Source organism: Myripristis murdjan, chromosome 19 (genome assembly GCF_902150065.1).
Source record: "Myripristis murdjan chromosome 19, fMyrMur1.1, whole genome shotgun sequence".
In the NCBI taxonomy this organism is placed as follows: Eukaryota; Metazoa; Chordata; class Actinopteri; order Holocentriformes; family Holocentridae; genus Myripristis; species Myripristis murdjan.
In genome coordinates this window covers 27,217,516-27,236,733 of record NC_043998.1, presented here as the reverse complement: position 1 = coordinate 27,236,733, position 19,218 = coordinate 27,217,516, and the positions used below count along the sequence as shown (strand labels likewise).

The 19,218-nt window shown below is 47.5% G+C and overlaps 1 protein-coding gene across 1 annotated transcript in view; it reads right to left on the bottom strand.

Annotated features, from left to right (window-relative positions):
• lipf (lipase, gastric) overlaps window positions 1-19,218 on the bottom strand; it is a 944,109-nt gene that overhangs the window by 508,261 nt on the left and 416,630 nt on the right. Inside the window, exon 12 of the transcript XR_003930077.1 lies at window positions 7,950-8,195. The gene's annotated coding sequence lies outside the window, so the exon portion shown is untranslated. The remainder of the gene's footprint in view (window positions 1-7,949; window positions 8,196-19,218) is intronic.

Sequence of the window (19,218 nt, the reverse complement as noted above, 5' to 3'; positions counted from 1 at the left end):
GAGGGTCGCTGTATTTACTGTGCTCACTTCCTTTCCCATTCGTCGCCAAGGCTCTTCTCCCATGAACTCTGTGCTGGTAAGCCCTCTTCTCAGCAAGAACAGGTCTTGCCGGCAATAACTAATGTCACTCTGGCAGTCACGTTGCCTGTGACTGAGAGGAAGTCTAGCCAGGATGAGGACCCCGCTCATCGGAGAACGATGATGAGTAGGAGTATCCGAACCTGTCATCGTTCCTGAATGCTACTGTTACAAGGGTGGTGTAATAATATGGTTATTACTATGTAATTACAAACCACCAATATTAAAACTGTTCGAATTCTTCCTTACGAGGGTGAGCAGTACTTAATAGACACAGGCACAAGAGTTGCAACCAATAAACATTTATTGTGCAAGGCGGCAGAGAAAAGATAAAAACCAATGAGAATGAAATGTCTTTAAAAATGGGAAGGTCTTTAAAAGAGCAGAGGTAAAACAGTTCTTATGGACTAATCTGTCCCACGGGCTCCTTGTTACGCTCCGAGTAGTCCTTGGTTTGGCCCACACCACCAAGAGTCACTCTTCCCCACTGGACTGCTGCCTCGGTTACTTGGCCTGCTCTCACTTCCTCAATGAGGCCTCTTCCGCTCCCCAACGCCTCCAGGTGGCACTTGTTGATCCTGGAACAAACAAACAGACAGCCAGCAATCTGCCTTGCAACCACAGGGTGCACCTCCTCTGGTAACGCAGAGCGTTTCAGATTTTCAGCAAACAGTGTATTGGGCAGAGGGAACTCACAGCTTTGGCAGAAGCTCCTGCTTCTGCCTTTCGTGCACTAGGCCTTCAATACACTGTTGCGTCTGTCCTGCGTCTGTCCTCCGTCGGCCTGGAGACTGCTGGGGATCTTCCCGGTTCGTAGGCAGGTGGCCTTTGTCAACAAAAAAACTCACACACCCAACATGCCTTGGCTGTCTATATAGGTAGGGGGGAACCCTCCCCTAAGTCACCATTGGTTCTTGTGGCCAGTCTACAACAGTTGATTGGCTGCTGTGGCTGTCAGTCAATGTCTGCACTGAGTAGTTCAATTGTGTCCAGCTGTGTTCACTTAACATACATGGACAATCAAGGAAATCAAGAAAAAAGCTGCATTCAAAACTACAACTGAAGACAACCAAATGCATACATGCAAATAAAATGTTAAACCTATACATGCAGTTAAATAATACTCACAGCAAACAATAAATTAGCACATTAAGACAGCACAAACACAGCATAACACTCAGCATGACACTACATGGACCTTAAAAAGGTCTTCAGCATCTGACATGTGCCACCATTCTTACAGGGAGTGGAAAGATTTGCAGAGATCCTTTCTTCCTGAGTAATACAAGGAGAGTGAGCCTGTGTATGAACTGTACCATGAACAGTCTTGTTGGTGGTTGGGTGGATTTCTTTTCATAAGAGATATGCATCAGTTTGACATAAGACATAAAATAGATATGTTGGTATACGAATGTATTTCTATCAGAATACTCTACAGTTAATGATTTGGAGTGATGAGAAGGGCAACCATTGCCTTTTCCTTTGATTTCATCAAACATGTTATCGCAGGTTGTCTTGGAATGCAGTCACGACTTCGTCCCTACTGGTCCCATATGACCCAATATTAGTTTCACCCACGGCGACGGTGATCTTCTCCATTGGGATACGTGAAACCATCTGTTTTGTCAGGGTAGTCCTGCTTTGTGTCGTACACCACCACCACCCAGCTGTACCAGGAGTACTTCTTGTCCAATGCCCATTTTATCCATCCATCCATCCATCTTCTGCCGCTTATCCGGGACCGGGTCGCGGGGGCAACAGTCTAAGCAGGGACGCCCAGACTTCCCTCTCCCCAGACACTTCCGCCAGCTCCTCGGGGGGGAACCCCAAGGCGTTCCCAGGCCAGCCGAGAGACATAGTCCCTCCAGCGTGTCCTGGGTCTTCCCCGGGGCCTCCTCCCGGTGGGGCATGCCCGGAACACCTCCCCAGGGAGGTCGTCCAGGGGCATCCGAAAACAGATGCCCGAGCCACCTCAACTGGTTCCTCTCGATGCGGAGGAGCAGCGGCTCTACTCCGAGCTCCTCCCGAGTGACAGAGCTCCTCACCTATCTCTAAGGGAGCGCCCGGCCACCCTGCGAAGGAAACTCATTTCAGCCGCTTGTATCCGTGATCTTGTCCTTTCGGTCATTACCCAAAGCTCATGACCATAGGTGAGGGTAGGAACGTAGATTGACTGGTATATCGAGAGCTTCGCCTTTCGGCTCAGCTCCTTCTTCACCACGACGGACCGGTACAACCCGACCGCATCACTGCGGAGGCTGCACCGATCCGCCTGTCAATCTCACGCTCCATTCTTCCCTCACCTCGTGAACAAGACCCCGAGATACTTGAACTCCTCCACTTGAGGCAGGACTTCTCCACCAACCCGGAGAGGGCATGCCACCTTTTTCTGGTCGAGAACCATGGCCTCGGACTTGGAGGTGCTGATTCTCATCCCCGCCACTTCACACTCTGGCTGCAAACCGCCCCAGTGCCTGCTGAAGGTCCTGCATCGATGGGGCCAACAGGACAACATCATCTGCAAAAAGCAGCGATGAAATCCTGTGGCTCCCAAACAGGACTCCCTCCGGCCCCCGGCTGCGCCTAGAAATTCTGTCCATAAAGATTATGAACAGAACAGGTGATAAAGGGCAGCCCTGCCGGAGTCCAACATGCACTGGGAACAGGTCTGACTTATTGCCGGCAATGCGAACCAAGATCCTGCTCCGGTCAGTACAGGGACCGAACAGCCCTTAGCAAAGGGCCTCGGACCCCATACTCCCGGAGCACCCCCCACAGGGGCACCACGAGGGACACGGTCGAATGCCTTCTCCAGATCCACAAAACACATGTGGACTGGTTGGGCAAACTCCACGAACCCTCGAGCACCCCCAGAGGGTATAGAGCTGGTCCAGTGTTCCGCGGCGGGACGAAAATCGCATTGTCCTCCTGAATCCGAGGTTTGACTATCGGCCGAATCCTCCTCTCCAGCTACGAGTAGACCTTCCCAGGTAGGCTGAGGAGTGTGATCCCCCTGTAGTTGGAAACACACCCTCCGTTCCCCCTTCTTATAAAGCGGGACCACCACCCCGGTCTGCCACTCCAGAGGTACTGTCCCCAGACCACCACGCGATGTTGCAGAGGCGTGTCAGCCAAGACAGTCCCACAACATCCAGAGACTTGAGATACTCAAGGCAGGATGTCATCCACCCCCGCCCGCTCTGACACTGAGGAGCTTACCAACCAACCTCAGTGACCTCAGCTTGGGTGATGGACGAGTCCACCTCTGGGTCCTCGGCCTCTGCCTCCTTAACGGAAGACGTGACGATGGGATTGAGGAGACCCTCGAAGTATTCCTTCCACCGCCCGACAATACTCCCCAGTCGACGTCAGCAGGTCCCACCTGCACTGTAAACAGTGTCGGCAGAGTACTGCTTCCCCCTCCTGAGGCGCCTGGACAGTTTGCCAGAATTTCTTCGAGGCCGACCGATAATCCGTCCTCCATGGCCTCCCCGAACTCCTCCCAGCTCCGAGGTTTTTGCCGTCTGCCACTGCCCGAGCTGCAGCACGCCTGGCCTCCCGGTACCCGTCAGCTGCCTCGGGAGTCCCACAGGCCAACATGGGACCGGTAGGACCCCTTCTTCAGCTTGACGGCATCCCTTACTTCCGGTGTCCACCACCGGGTCTGGGATTGCCGCCACGACAGGCACCAGAGACCTTGCGGCCACAGCTTCGAACAGCCGCATTGACAATGGAGGACGAGAGAACATGGTCCATTCGGACTCAATGTCCCCCGCCTCCCTCGGGAGCTGGGAGAAGCTCTCCCGGAGGTGGGAGTTGAAGACCCCTCTAACAGAGGGTTCAGCCAGGCGTTCCCAACAGACCCTCACAGTACGTTTGGGTCCTGCCAGGTCTGTCCAGCTTCCCCCTCCGCCAGCGGATCCACTCACCACCAGGTGGTGATCGGTTGACAGCTCAGCCCCTCTCTTCACCCGAGTGTCCAAGACATACGGCCTGAGATCAGATGAAACGACAACGAAGTCGATCATCGACCTCCGGCCTAAGGTGTCCTGGTGCCACGTGCACTTATGGACACCCCTATGCTCGAACATGGTGTTCCTTATGGGACAACTGTGACTAGCACAGTAAGTCCAATAACAGAACACCACTCGGGTTCAGATCGGGAGGCGTTCCTCCCAAGTCACCCCACTCCAGTATCACTGTCTGTTGCCCACGTGGGCGTTGAAGTCCCCCAGTAGAACAATGGAGTCCGCAGTCGGAGCACTATCCAGTACCCCTCCCAGGGACTCCAAGAAGGCCGGGTACTCTGCACTGCTATTCGGCCCGTGGCACAGACAACAGTGAGAGCCCTCTCTCCAACCCGAAAGGCAGCAGAGAGGCGACCCTCTCGTTCACACGGGGTAAACCCCAACACATGGCGGCTGAGCTGGGGGGCTATAAGCAGCCCACACCTGCCCGCCGCCTCTCACCGCGGGCGACTCCAGCGTAGTGGAGGGTCCAGCCCCTCTCGAGGAGGCTGGGTTCCAGAGCCCAAGCTGTGCGTGGAGGTGAGCCCGACTATTTCTAGCCGGTACCTCTCAAGCTCCTGCACAAGCTCAGGCTCCTTCCCCCCAGTGAGGTGACATTCCATGTCCCCATCGCCAGCTGTTGCGTCCGGGGATCGGGTCGCCGAGTCCCTCGCCTTCGACTGCTACCCAATCCACATGGCACCAGCCCCTTACGGCTACCCTTGTGGGTGGTGAGCCCCGCAGAGGGTTGGACCCACAGTCACCAGTTCGGGCTGGGCCCGGCCGGGCCCTGTGGGCAAAGGCCCTGGCCACCAGGCGCTCGCTCACAAGCCCCAACCCCAGGCCTGGCTCCAGGGTGGGGCCCCGGCTCCACCATACCGGGCAACGTCACGGTCCTTGGTAGTCTTCTCTTCATAAGGGGTTTTTTGAACTGCGCTTAGTCTGGCTCATCACCTAGGACCTGTTTGCCATGGGAGACCCTAACAGGGGCAAAATATCCCCGCAACATAGCTCCCAGGATCAGTGGGCACACAACCCTCCACCACGATAAGGTGGCAGTTCAAGGAGTGGTGCCCATTTTATCTGTTTAGCAATTTCTTCTTTGTCATTGTAGCTGTATTTTTTGCTGATCTCCACCACATCCATCTTCACGTACTTCTTGTAGTTGCTCTTGCAATAGTTCACAGCTTCTTTCTCAGCACTGATGATTTTTTTCATCATTGAGGCGTATTCAGCTGCCTTGACTGACTGGGTCGAAACCCATCAGACTCCAGTAGACCTGGTTGAGGAACATCCCCCTATACATCAGGCTGTTGAAATAGATGCTGTACATGCCTATGTCATTAATGCTACATTTAGACTTCCTGGTCAGGATGTCGAGCAGGTTCTTGCTGAGAGACGTGCCCCTGACGGTCAGGTAGTGGTAGAGGCTGCCACGCTGCCTTCAGTGGCCGTGTTCTCATAGAAGGTGGTGAACATCTCAGCCAGACGGATCTTTTGCTCCTCGCTCTGTGCTGACATCGAACTGTTGAAGATCTACATTGAAGTTCTTCCAGGCGTTGAGGATGCGGACCTCGTCCTGAGAGTAGACGCTGGCGTAGTTGTGCCATTCCACATCCGTTGCCAGGTTGGAGATCTCCATGGAGAGAGAGTCCAGCTTCCGGTTCACCTCATCCAGATCGAGGTGGTGATCTCTGGCCTGAGCAGCATCTACACACACTACATCACTACGTATGAGGAGTACCAGGTACACACACACACACACACACATGCATACACACACGCATGCACACACACTACATCACTACGTATGAGGAGTACCAGGTACACAAACACACACACACACACACACTCGCACATACACACACACACACACACTCGCACATACACACACACACACACGCATGCATACACACACGCATGCACACACACACACCTCAACAGTGCATCTGTAATCTGGAATAAAGCCACCTTTTATCATTTCTTGCTTCTTCCTTCATTCCCTCTTCTTCCTTTCCTGCTTCCCTCCTTTCTTTCTCCATTCCTTCCTTCCCTCTTTTCACCCTCTCATTCCGTCCTTATTCCTTTCATTTTTCTTCCCTTCTTTCCTTCTTGCTTCTTCGTATTAATGTCTCCTTAATTCCTTCCTCTATTCCTCTCTTCCTCTTCCTTCCTCCTCCCTTGCATCTTCCTTTATTCCCTCCTTTCACCTCTCCTTCCCTCCTTCCTTAAGTTTTCCTTTCCTTTGTTCCTTCCTTATTTCATGTCTCCTTAATTCCTTCCTTCCTTCCTTCCTTTGTCTATCTTTCCTTCCTTTCCTCCTTCCTTCCCAACTTTCTCCTTTCCTTGGGTTCCTTCCTTCCTTCTCTCCCTCTTTCCTTCCTTCTTTACTTCTTTCCTTCCTTTGCTCCTGCTTTCTTCCTCCCTTCCTTCCTCTCTCACCTCCTGTCTCCTTTTTCATGTCAGAGAGACAAAACCTTCGTTACCAGTGGAGATTTACCACAACAGAACATCAACCTGGGAGGTCTTCTGCACTGATGCATCATGGGAGACCAGGTGTGTGTGTGTGTGTGTGTGTGTGTGTGTGTGTGTTGTTTGCTGACTGTGTGTGGTGGTGTGTGTGTGTGTGTTCCATCCTGATTACTTGTCAACTCAATAAAAATAAATTAAAAAAAGTTGTGAACTCTCGAGGCTGTTATGCTGCAGAGTTATGCTGTTGTTGTGTGTGTGGTGTGTCGGTGACTGTGTGTGTTGTGTGTGTGTGTGTGTGTGGTGTGTGTGTGTGTGTGTGTGTGCAGGTTCCGCTGGCTGAAGGGCTCCGGCCGGCAGAGCAACGTGACGGTGGAGTGGCACATCCCCCTGCAGGCGGCCGCCGGCTCCTACAGGATCCGACACCTGGGCCACGCCAAGCAGCTGCAGGGGTCGCGACCCGTCGTCACGCCGTACGAGGGCGTGTCCGCCGTGTTCGCTGTCACGCCCAGCTACTACCACCAGTGACAAGACACACACTGAACATGTTGTTCCACGTGTCACACATTAAAGCTTCTTTCTTCATGTTTTTACATCCAACTGATTGATCAAATCTTCTGCCTCACCTTTTTGTTTAATTTTTCATTTTTAATTTTTGCAGTGTATTTATTTGACCTTCATTTAACATGTTTGGGAGTTATTTAGGCAATATTCTCTGCTTGTAAGAATAAAATAATATATTGAATATTTCCTCAGCTCCAAAATGCTGATTTTTTATTTATTCATGTGTCGTGCATCGTTATCATCCAAAGGACAAATTCAAACCCTGCTCTGATTTTAAACATTAATGAGATATTAGCTTTTCTATAAATCCTGCCAAAATATAAACATACCACGATGCTGTTACACAAAGCAAGTAGCCCTGATATAAAAATGAAATGCATCTTGAGCTGCTCTGAGTGTCTTGCAAACTAAAAACTAAAACTTCATTTTAACACAGAATGATGACAGGAAACATTCATTTATTCATTTTCATTCACTTTCCAGGCTCACAGCTGCAGTATTGAAGATCTGTGATATTTATTGGACAGTTTAATAACGTGATTACAAAGCATCAATAATAACAAATGTCTCACAGCTTAACGTCATAAAAATCAACTTCAACACTTTTTCTTTGGTCCGACGTCGATCCTGCGAGCCTTTTTTCATTCGTTTGCAACAATTCATCATTTCTGAGTCGACAAAAATGCTTCCACTTGAGGCTCGGGGTTCAACTGATTTGTTTTTTTAATCACCGATCCTCATTTATTCCAGAAGTTTCCCAATATTTTAGCCGATGTTTTGTTCTACGAATTAGAAAATTAGAAATTAATTTAAAAAAATTAAAAAACTCACCTTCATGAACTTTAACCCGTCAAGTCACTGAGGCTGAAACGGACACGTCACCCATGATGCATCATTTAGCCCTAACCCTAGCCCTGTGCTAACCCTAGCCCTGTGCTAACCCTAGCCCTGTGCTAACCTTAGCCCTGTGCTAACCCTAGCCCTGTGCTAACCCTAGCCCTGTGCTAACCCTAGCCCTGTGCTAACCCTAGCCCTGTGCTAACCCCAGCCCTGTGCTAACCCTAGCCCTGTGCTAACCTGAGCCCTGTGCTAACCTTAGACCTATGCTAACCCTAGCCCTATGCTAACCTTAGCCCTGTCCTAACCTTAGCCCTGTGCTAACCCTAGCCCTATGCTAACCTTAGCCCTGTGCTAACCTTAGCCCTGTGCTAACTAACCCCTGTGCTAACCCTAGCCCTGTGCTAACCCGAGCCCTATGCTAACCTTAGCCCTGTGCTAACTCACCTCTGTGCTAGCCTTAGCCCTGTGCTAACCCTAGCTCTATGCTAACCTTAGCACTGTGCTAACTCACCCCTGTGCTAACCCTAGCCTTGTGCTAACCGTAGCTCTGTGCTAACCCTAGCCCTATGCTAACCTTGGCACTGTGCTAACTCACCCCTGTGCTAACTCACCCCTGTGCTAACCCTAGCCCTTTGCTAACCTTAGCCCTGCGGTAACTCACCCCTGTGCTAACCCTAGCACTGTGCAAACTCACCCCTGTGCTAACTAACCCCTGTGCTAACCCTAGCCCTGTGCTAACCTTAGCCCTGTGCTAACCTTAGCCCTGTGCTAACCTTAGCTCTGTGCTAACTAACCCCTGTGCTAACCTTAGCCCTGTGCTAACCCTAGCCCTATGCTAACCCCTGTGCTAACCTTAGCCCTAACAGTCACATGACAGACCTTAGCCCTGACTTTGGAGCAGGGTTTAGTTAGCCCTAGGCTAAGCCTCGGGATATCATCTCTGGTGTGAAAAGACAGTTCTCGGGCTAACGGAGGCCTTAGCCCGGTGTAACAGGCCAGATTAACCCTACGCCACTATACCCGGGTATAGTTTGGCCGGGCTCAAAGCAGAGAGTTCCTGAACTTTTACAGGGGCTAAAAAACAGCTCTGCCTCGGGGAAGGGACTCTGAGCGGCCCAGAAAAACTCCTGGGTGGGGCTTGGGGTTTACTTGGTGCTGATTGGATTTACTCACGGCGCGATGTGGTGTCAACAGAAAGCCACAAAATAGCCGGCATTAGCTAACGTTAGCGTCCCTAGCAACACGACCAACACTACCAAGCTAACGCTAACGTGCTAGCTAACGCTAACAACGTGCTTTTTTAACAACACGCATTTTGACGCCCCGGTCAAACGCACGATGACGTCACATCCAGAGCCGGTAACTTTACAGGAACGTTCCTCTCAGTGGAGACACGGCAGGTCAGAGGGCCGAGCGAGACGACCTTCCTGTAGTGGTTCCTGCCCCCAAACACTAATAGGGACCTATTCGGTGGAAACGGGCCTCATGTCCCACAGCCCCCAGCGACAGGATGCCCTCACCCTCCACCGGATTGTAAAGAGGGCTACAGTTATACAAAACTCATTTATTCAAAAAGCGAGTCAAACTGTATCTGGTTCACACTCACACATTTCTAGTGCACAATGTAGTAAAACGTGGCCTGGTGGGTTTTATTTTTCTCTCTATGAGAGACGAATATTTACATTTTTAATCCAATCAAAGGGGACGTCACACAATTCAAATACAGACAGTGTACTGTACATCAACCAGTCAAACTGTTTCATTGCTGTGTGCTGTGTGTTACTGTGCTTCTGCAAACATGTCCGAACCGGAGAATAAGAAAACAAAATACTGACAAACAAAACTGAACTTCATGAAAAATGCTGGAACACTTTCCACAACTCTCTCAGAGCCTGGATCTTCAACCCAACCGGCACAGCCCGAAAACCCTAACCCAAGCAGCAGCTCTGATCCTGCTGAGACTGTCGCCGGAGTCGCACTCAACATTTAAAAGCCTCTCTCTCTCTCTCTCTCTCTCTCTCTCTCTCTCTCTCTCTCTCTCTCTCCCTCTCTCTCTTTGTGATCATGAGTGAGTGACTCAGTAGCTTTTTAGGCTTTTCAGACTTAGTTTTGCTTGGATGTTTAATGGTGTGTGATCCAAGCAGGCGGTCTTTATAATGTATTCAGGGCTGATAGCATTCCGGCATCAAAAGTGAGCCTCGCTGACGCACTGCAGCCCACAGGATGGACCGCAGGTTCATGAAGCCCGGGGAAGACAGCAAACATGGCAATAAGGGCGTTAAGAGTAACTGTTGCTGGGCTTGGATAGAGGAGAATGGGGGCAGTGTGGCAATAGATAGTTACAAGATAGTTAATAGGGATATTTTCAAATAATGTACGTATGTTAGGCTATAGGCCACCCCCACCCCCACCCCCCTGACCTCAGCCGCTTTCCCTTCATTGTACCCGTCCCATGAATTTCAAAAGGTCCCTAAATCCCTGTACAGTTAAATAACACTGAGATATTTTGTGGGTGTATGTGTGTGTGTGTGTGTGTGTGTGTGTGTGTGTGTGTGAATAATATTGACTGGATATGATTTTTGATTATTTATCCAGTTAAAAAATAGAACAACACACCATGACTTGTCTGTATAGTGCCTTTATTCAATAATCCAATATTACATTTGAACCCCACCATCACCATCCCTTCATCACTGAACTCTAAACTGAGGAACATTGAAATTGAAGATTTTTGTGTTATATATGTGCTGACAAAAGATCATTTTCATCAGTTTTTACCACCACTACATGTACTTTACTGAATTTAGTAAGAAAAGAAATCATAAATCACAAACTTGCCATTTTAACCCCACCACCATCACCACCACTCTCTTTAACTCAGGCACATCAAATGCCAACTATTTTCAATGTTATGTCTAACTATGTGTCTTTAGGCTGTATTTCATATGTGGTCCATGTATATTTTACACTTACACTCTTAAAAGCTGCTGTGTAATTGACCTTCACCTTTAATACAATTAGAGAGGAGACAACATCCATGGAAAACACACACAGGATTCAAACTAAGTGATGATGAGATAAAAAAGGAGCAGCAGCACCCAGGGGTGAAGGCTGCACCTGGAAGACACACTGGTGACATCTGCTGGCTCTGGGGAGAAAAACAAAGGTTACTTCAGAATTACAGAGACACCAGATGCAGGTAAGACTGATGTACAGGTGATGGAGAGCAAGCAGTGGCACAGCAATGTATTACATGTGAACGCTGCATTTATATTATAATATACAATATAAAGTATCATTCCAGAGTAATGGGTTTTTCGTGCAATTAAAGGGCAGAAGGACAATAGAAATGATTGACAGCTTTAAGGAGAAAGGAAAGGCCATGCTACCCAGTAAGAACCTGAAATAAATTTACTGAAGCAGTAGTGGCAGTAGTTGAAGAGTTTGAATGAGTTGGATGGGTTAGTATTTGCATCAGTTGCAGTAAAAAGTTTGAGTGAAGTTTGTAACTCAAAAAACTGAATCTCCTCAAGTAGCTGCACATTTTGAACTTTCAGCAGCACCAACCGGTTAAACAGTTCAAAAGAAATTAGTCACCAAATCTTGTCAAGGAGAGAAAGAAGATGAAAACAGAGTACATGATTATGAGCTGCCAAATCACTGCAATGCACAAAATGTGAGGCCAAACATCTTACCAGTGGCTGCAGTCAGGGTCACTCCACTGCTTCTGACGTCCATGAACACACTGTAGACAGTGAGTGTGTATTCAGTGGCAGCAGTCAGAGCTGAGACTGTGTGAGTGACTGGTCCATCTCCATCTGGAGCAGTGACGTTTATCTCTGCACCATCAAACTGGAGGACGTAGCTGTTGATGCCGTTCACTTTGGTCCACTGCAGGGTGATCGTAGTCTGAGTTTGTCCAGTTGATCTGAAGTCTTGTGGATTGACAGGAGCTGAAACATTTAAACAACAGTTAAAATGGCTGGGAAGGCTTCAAAAAGATGAATCTCCATATGTAACATTTTAAAGTTTGAACAGTATTCACAGAGCGAGTAACTAACTTTGCAAAACTTTCCTCAAAAACTTTGAGCTCAAACACCTCAAACACCCACCTGAGATTCATTAACCCTAACCCTCCTCCAAGCCCCTCCCACCGGACATTCAGCCCCTCCTCCAAGCCCCTCCCACCTGACATTCAGCCCCTCCTCCAAGCCCCTCCCACCGGACATTCAGCCCCTCCTCCAAGCCCCTCCTCATGTCAGTGTAATGGGGGAACAGGAAGTGACGAGCTGAAGTTCCCAAGCTGCTCTGGGCTGGGTTAAGTTTGTTTAGTGCACAATGTGTGTGTACAAGACATGAGTGGACTGAAGTAGTGACGCTTCCCGTTGAATAAGCATCAGAATAACACAAAGGAAGACAGTAGAACACATAATTATGGCCTGCCAAGTCACTGCAGAGCACAAGTGAAGCCAGAACTCTTACCAGTGGCTGCAGTGATGTTTATTCCACTGCTCCTGGCTTGCTGCATGACGGTGTAGAGCGTGAACATGTACATGGTCGCAGCATTGAGAGGTGAGATTGTGTAAGTGACTGTTTCGTTTTTGACCCGTTCATTTCCTCTTGCTGTGATGTTAATGACAGTACCATTCCCCTCCAGCATATAGCTGGCAGCGTTCACTTGATTCCACTGCAGAGTGATGCTAGTCTCATTCTGCCCTGCTATTCCAATGCCTTGTGGACTGAGAGGAACTGAAACACAAAGAGACACCAAAGTGGAGTTTAAACTAAACATCATCTCTTAATATCTAGATTAATTCAATCAGTGATTCTGAAATTAATTTATTGTAAAAACAGTTGGCTGTAACTCAAACCAGGTTCTTATGGTTGAAGTTTGATCAGAACCCTGTGACATAAAAACAAAAATGTGAACTACAACACAGTTAAGTTACAAGTTAATGAAACATTTCTTACCAGTGGCTGCAGTCAGGGTCACTCCACTGCTTCTAATGTTCTTAAACACACAGAAGACAGTGAATGTGTATTCAGTCCCAACAGTCAGAGATGACACTGTGTGAGTGATTGATCCATTCCCATTTGCAGTGACGTTTATCTCGGTGCCATCAAACTGGAGGACGTAGCTGTCAGAGATGTTGACTTGGTTCCACTGCAGAGTGATGCTGGTCTTATTTTGTCCTGCTGGTCTGAGGCCTTCTGGGTTGAGAGGAGCTGAGACAGAAATGATGACAAATTTAAATTTAAGTTTAAATAAATGCCACCTCTTAAACATCCTATAGGTTATCTTCACTGGTTCCATTTTCTGTCTGATTGAATGAAGACCTTAAGTTCAGGAGCAAGGACCACACCTCAACCACACCAATATTCAGTTAACCAGTCTACTTATACTGATCCATCCACTCCTGTTTGTCTCAGCTTGATTTCCCCATACAGATGTTCTTTGCTGTCACCGACCATCAAGTGTAAAGTAATTTAGTGCAACCGAGTCAAATCTCTGTCCATCACAGCTTAGAGAACACAATTTCTTTCTCATCTCCTCTGTTGCTGGAGCTGAGCCCTCTGAAATTATAATAAACAAATAATGATGGGAGTTGTCTTACCAGTGATTGCAGTCGTGTTCACTCCACTGCTTCTGACATACTTTAACACAGTGAAGAGAGTGAATGTGTATTCAGTGGCAGCAGCCAGAGGTGAGACTGTGTGAGTGACTGGTCCATCTCCATCTGGAGCAGTGACGTTTATTTCTGTACCATCAAACTGGACAGTGAAGATGACAGTCCTCTCTCTGTTCACTGGTCCATTTTTACTTTCAGCACCATGCCAATGGGACATGTAACTGCGATTGCCATTCACTTTGTTCCACTGCAGAGTGATACTAGTCTCATTTTGTCCTGCTGATCTGAAGTCTTGTGCATTGAGAGGAACTGAAATACAAAGACACAAAATAGTGAATCAGTAAGTCAGTGAGTTAAATTTTGGGTATTTTCTTTTTTCTTTCTTTTTCAGTTCAATTCTGTTTTTATTTGTATAGCGTCAAATCATAGCAAAAGTTACGTCAAGGTGCTGTACAGAAACCCAACAGATTTTGGCCAAACCCATGGACCAAAATCTCCTTCAAGAGCGGCACAGGGCAACAGTGGCAAGGAAAAAACCCTTTTAGCAGGGCCAAAAACTGTGAGCAGAACCCGGCTCTGGGTGGGCGGCCATCTGCCTCGAATGGAAGAGTTGAGAGATGGACAGAGAGAGAGAGAGAGAGAGAGAGAGGGAGCAGGTGCTTTGCCATCATAGATGCAGACTCTACAGCTCCTGAGGCAGAAGATGGTTCCACAGAAGAGGAGCCTGAAAGCTGAAGGCTCTGCCTCCCTTTGTGCTTTTGGAGACTCTAAGAACCACAAGCAAGTTGCCATTTTGGGAGCGCAGAGCTCTAGTGGGGTGGTCAGGCACTCTGAGCCTGTTAAGGTAAGATGGTGCCTGACCATTAAGGGCTTTGTAAGTACAGAGGAAGGTTTTAAACTCTATCCTGGATTTTACAGAGAGTCAGTGCAGAGAAGCTAATATGGGAGTAATATGATCTCTCCTCTTAGTTCCGGTCAATACACATGCAGCAACTTTCTGAATCAGCTGAAGAGTCTTTAGAGACTTGGGCCAGCCTGAGAGGAAGGAGCTGCAGAAACAAATGCATGGACTAATTTCTCTGCATCTTTTTGAGAAAGTAAGTGCCTGATTTTCGCAATATTGCAAATGTGAAAAAAAGAAGACTTAGAAGTCTGTTTAATGTGGGAGTTAAATGACAAATCCTGGTCAAGAAGAACTCCAAGATTCCTTGCGGTGGTGCTGGAGGCCAATGCAAAACTATCTAAGGTAACTGTATGATCAGATAATGTGTTTCTAAGGTGTTAAGGACCTATTACATTAACTTAAGTTTTGTCTGAATTTAGTAGTAGAAAATTGAAGGTCATCCAGCTCCAGAAGACATGCTTGAAGTTTAGTTAAATGGTTAATTTCATCTGGCTTGACTGAAAGATATAATTGGGCATCATCTGCATAACAATGATGATTTATTTCCTGATAATATTACTTAAAGGGTTCAAGCACAGAACCTTGTGGAACTTCATGTAGAACTTCTGTGCACCTGGGGGATTCATCATTAACAACTATCTGATAGATAGGACCTAAACCAGTTTAAACCAGTTCCTTTAATGCCAGTTAAATGTTCCAGTCTCTGTAATAAGATCAGATGGTCAATGCTGTCGAATGCAGCACTAAGATCTAACAGGACAAGAACAGAAAGAAGTCCTTTGTCCAAAGCAGTAAGGAGGTCAGTTGTAACTTTCACCAGTGCTGTCTCTGTGCTGTGATGCACTCTAAATCCTGATTGAAAATCTTCAAATAGACTTTTGTTATGAAGAAAGTAACAACTGCTTGGCAACTAGTTTCTCAAGGACCTTGGAGAGAAAGGGAAGGTTAAAGATCCGTCTGTAGTTAGTTAAAACACCTGGATCTAAGGTAGACTTTTTAAGAGGAGGTTTAATCACAGCTAGTATAAAGGAGAGTGGTACGTAGCTTATTATTTACAGTTCAATAAATGTATTACATGTCCAAACGCAGTAGGTAATCATGTACCGTGAAGGAGGTGCCTCCACCCCAATTTTCCCACTACTTTCACCCAGTTAAAATGTGTATGCACTGGTGGAAAACAAAGTTAAAATGAATGAAGCAGAAATGTTTGTGCATGAGACCCAATGCACGAGGCCAAACATCTTACCAGTGACTGCAGTCAGGTTCACTCCACTGCTTCTGACGTTCTTAAACACACTGAAGACAGTGAATGTGTATTCAGCCCCAGCAGTCAGAGCTGAGACTGTGTGAGTGACTGGTCCATCTCCATCTGGAGCAGTGACGTTTATCTCTGCACCATCAAACTGGAGGACGTAGCTGTCAGAGATGTTGACTTGGTTCCACTGCAGAGTGATGCTGGTCTCATCTTGTCCTGCTGGTCTGAGGCCTTCTGGGTTGAGAGGAGCTGAGACAAAAATTATGACAAATTTCAAAGTTTAAATAAATGCCACCTCTTAAACATCCTATAGGTTATCTTCACTGGTTCCATTTTCTGTCTGACTGAATGAAGACTTTAAGTTCAGGAGCAAGGACCACACGTCAACCACACTTATAATCAGTTGACCAGTCTACTTACACTGATCTAACCATCCTCTCCTATTTGTCTCAACTTGATTTCCCCATACAGATGTTCTTTGCTCTCACCGACCATCAAGCTTAACATAATTTAGTGCCACCGAGTCAAATCTCTGTCCATCACAGCTTAGAGAACACAATTTCTCTCTCATCTGCTGGATCTGGCGCTGGAGCTGAGCCCCTTCAGTTCAGATAATTAGGGCTCTAGTTTCGCAGACCAGGGGAAGTGGGGGCGCAGCGCAACTGGGCTTCGCCAACTGGGTGTGGCCCGGTGGATTTTGCAAGTTTGGGACGCCGTGCGCGGTGGTGCAAGTACTCCGCCGTCCCTCCTACCGGCGCAAGGGAGGAGAGAAGGCGTGGAGTGGGTTTGACACAGCCGATTCACTTTAAACCAATCAAATGAGCCCCTGAGCCCCGGTTTTGGTGACGTGTGCGCACTGTGAGCCGGTCAGCCAAACGTCCACTACACCGGCTGCACTCCGCCTTACGCTGAAAGTAGATGTGGTTTCACCACAACCCTGCGCTGCGCTGGGAAACTAGAGCCCTTAATCATTAGTTTTCTGGTTCTCCTTCGTCCATCTGCCATCAGCAGGCATATCAACAACCTCCTCAGCAGAAGCTCTTGTGCTCTTTGTTTCCTGTCCAGGATGATTCACCTCATTGCACTAAGGCCCCAACTTCTCAACAGCTCCGCAAAAAAAAAAACAAAAAAAAACACCACCACTACCTAACATAAGAGAGTAGATGAGAACTTGCCTCCAGCAAGTCCTCAGTGGGAAAGGTAGGCCTGTTCACAGACAGCCTTGCACAGTCAACCTCCCAGACGCACTGGGAAACTATTGTGAAACTCATGTTTGTCTTTGTGGAAACATCTTCCTGGAATGGCATTTCTTTCTTCTGTGCTGACTACATCACCCAACCTGGGGACATCTAACTATACAGAGATGCAGCCCCCTCCTTTGGCTTCAGCATAGTACAGAGGAAGATGGCTTGTCTCTGAATGGCCTCCAGAGGATAAACTCCTTGATGGCCATGAAGAACACCATATCATTATTACTGCCATCCTCTGAGGCAATGAATGGACCAGGTAGTCCAACTCACAGACAACAAAGAAGTTGTTGCCTTAAGGCCGATCTTGTCCTCCAACCAACATGCAGTTCATGAACTAGATTCCACTAAACAGGTTGGAATTGTTTCAAGTATAATTATTACGTTGGCCATTTGTTCCACATCGCTGTTGCCTGCTCAGCTGGCTCTTTACTGGTCAACTGTGAAGAATAACTATTTGTAAGGCCAACATGTTTCAAGTGGGATAGCAGAGCCCTGTGATATGGCTATTGCCCTTTTGAAATTTGAAGAAACACATCATGAAGGAAGCGGTCTTACCAGTGACTGCAGTCAGGTTCACTCCACTGCTTCTGACGCTCTTAAACACACTGAAGACAGTGAATGTGTATTCAGTGGCAGCAGTCAGAGCTGAGACTGTGTGAGTGACTGGTCCATCTCCATCTGGAGCAGTGACGTTTATCTCTGTACCATCAAACTGGAGGATGTAGCTGTCAGAGATGTTGACTTTGTTCCACTGCAGAGTGATGCTGGTCTCATCTTGTCCTGCTGGTCTGAAGTCTTGTGGATTGAAAGGAGCTGAGACACAAAGAGACAAAACGGTAATGTTAAAACTAATGAGCACTTCTATAATATGCCAAGGCTTTTTGTTGTATGATTTAATCTTATAATTTTCTATCCCCAAACATATATGAAAATGATTCCCAGTTGTGACAAACGATTGAAAGCAGGTGGGAAGTTAGAGATGCTTTTAGATATAAGAGCATTTTGTAAAAACAATACATGGTTGGAAAACAAACATCTTACCAGTGACTGCAGTCAGGTTCACTCCACTGCTTCTGATGCTCTTAAACACACTGAAGACAGTGAATGTGTATTCAGTGGCAGCAGTCAGAGCTGAGACTGTGTGAGTGACTGGTCCATCTCCATCTGGAGCAGTGACGTTTATCTCTGTACCATCAAACTGGAGGACGTAGCTGTCAGAGATGTTGACTTGGTTCCACTGCAGAGTGATGCTGGTCTCATCTTGTCCTGTTCTTATGAAACCTTGTGGATCAAGAGGAGCTGAGACAGAAATGATGACAAATTTCAAAGTTGAAATAAATGCCACCTCCTTAACATCCTATAGGTTATCTTCACTGGTTTCATTTTCTGTCTGATTGAGTGAAGACCTTAAGTTCAAGAGCAAGGACCACACCTCAACCACACCTATAATCAGTTGACCAGTCTACTTACACTGATCTAACCATCCTCTCCTGTTTGTCTCAGCTTGATTGCCCCTATACAGATGTTCTTTGCTCTCACTGACCATCAAGCATAAAGTAATTTACTGCCACCGAGTCAAATCTCTGTTGATCACAGCTTAGAGAACACAATTTCTTTCTCATCTCCTGGATCTGGCGCTGGAGCTGAGGCCCTTCAGTTCAGAAAATTAATCATTAGTTTTCTGGTTCTCCTTCGACCACCTGCCATCAGCAGGCATATCAACAACCTTCTCAGCAGAAGCTCTTGTGCTCTTTGTTTCCTGTCCATGATGATTCACCTCATTGCACTAAGGCCCCAACTTCTCAACCACTACGCAAAATTTAAAAAAAAACAAAATCAAAAAAAAACACCAGTACCCAACATAAGAGAGTAGATGAGAACTTGCCTCCAGCAAGTCCTCAGTGGGAAAGGTAGGCCTGTTCACAGACCCCTTGCACAGTCAACCTTCCAGATGCACTGGAAAACTATTGTGAAACTCATCTTTGTCTTTGTGGAAACATCTTCCTGGAATGGCATTTCTTTCTTCTGTGCTGACTACATCACCCAACCTGGGGACATCTAACTATACAGAGATGCAGCCCCCTCCTTTGGCTTCAGCATAGTACAGAGGAAGATGGCTTGTCTCTGAATGGCCTCCAGAGGTTAAACTCCTTGATGGCCATGAAGAACACCATATCATCATTACTGCCATCCTCTGGGCAATGAATGGACCAGGTAGTCC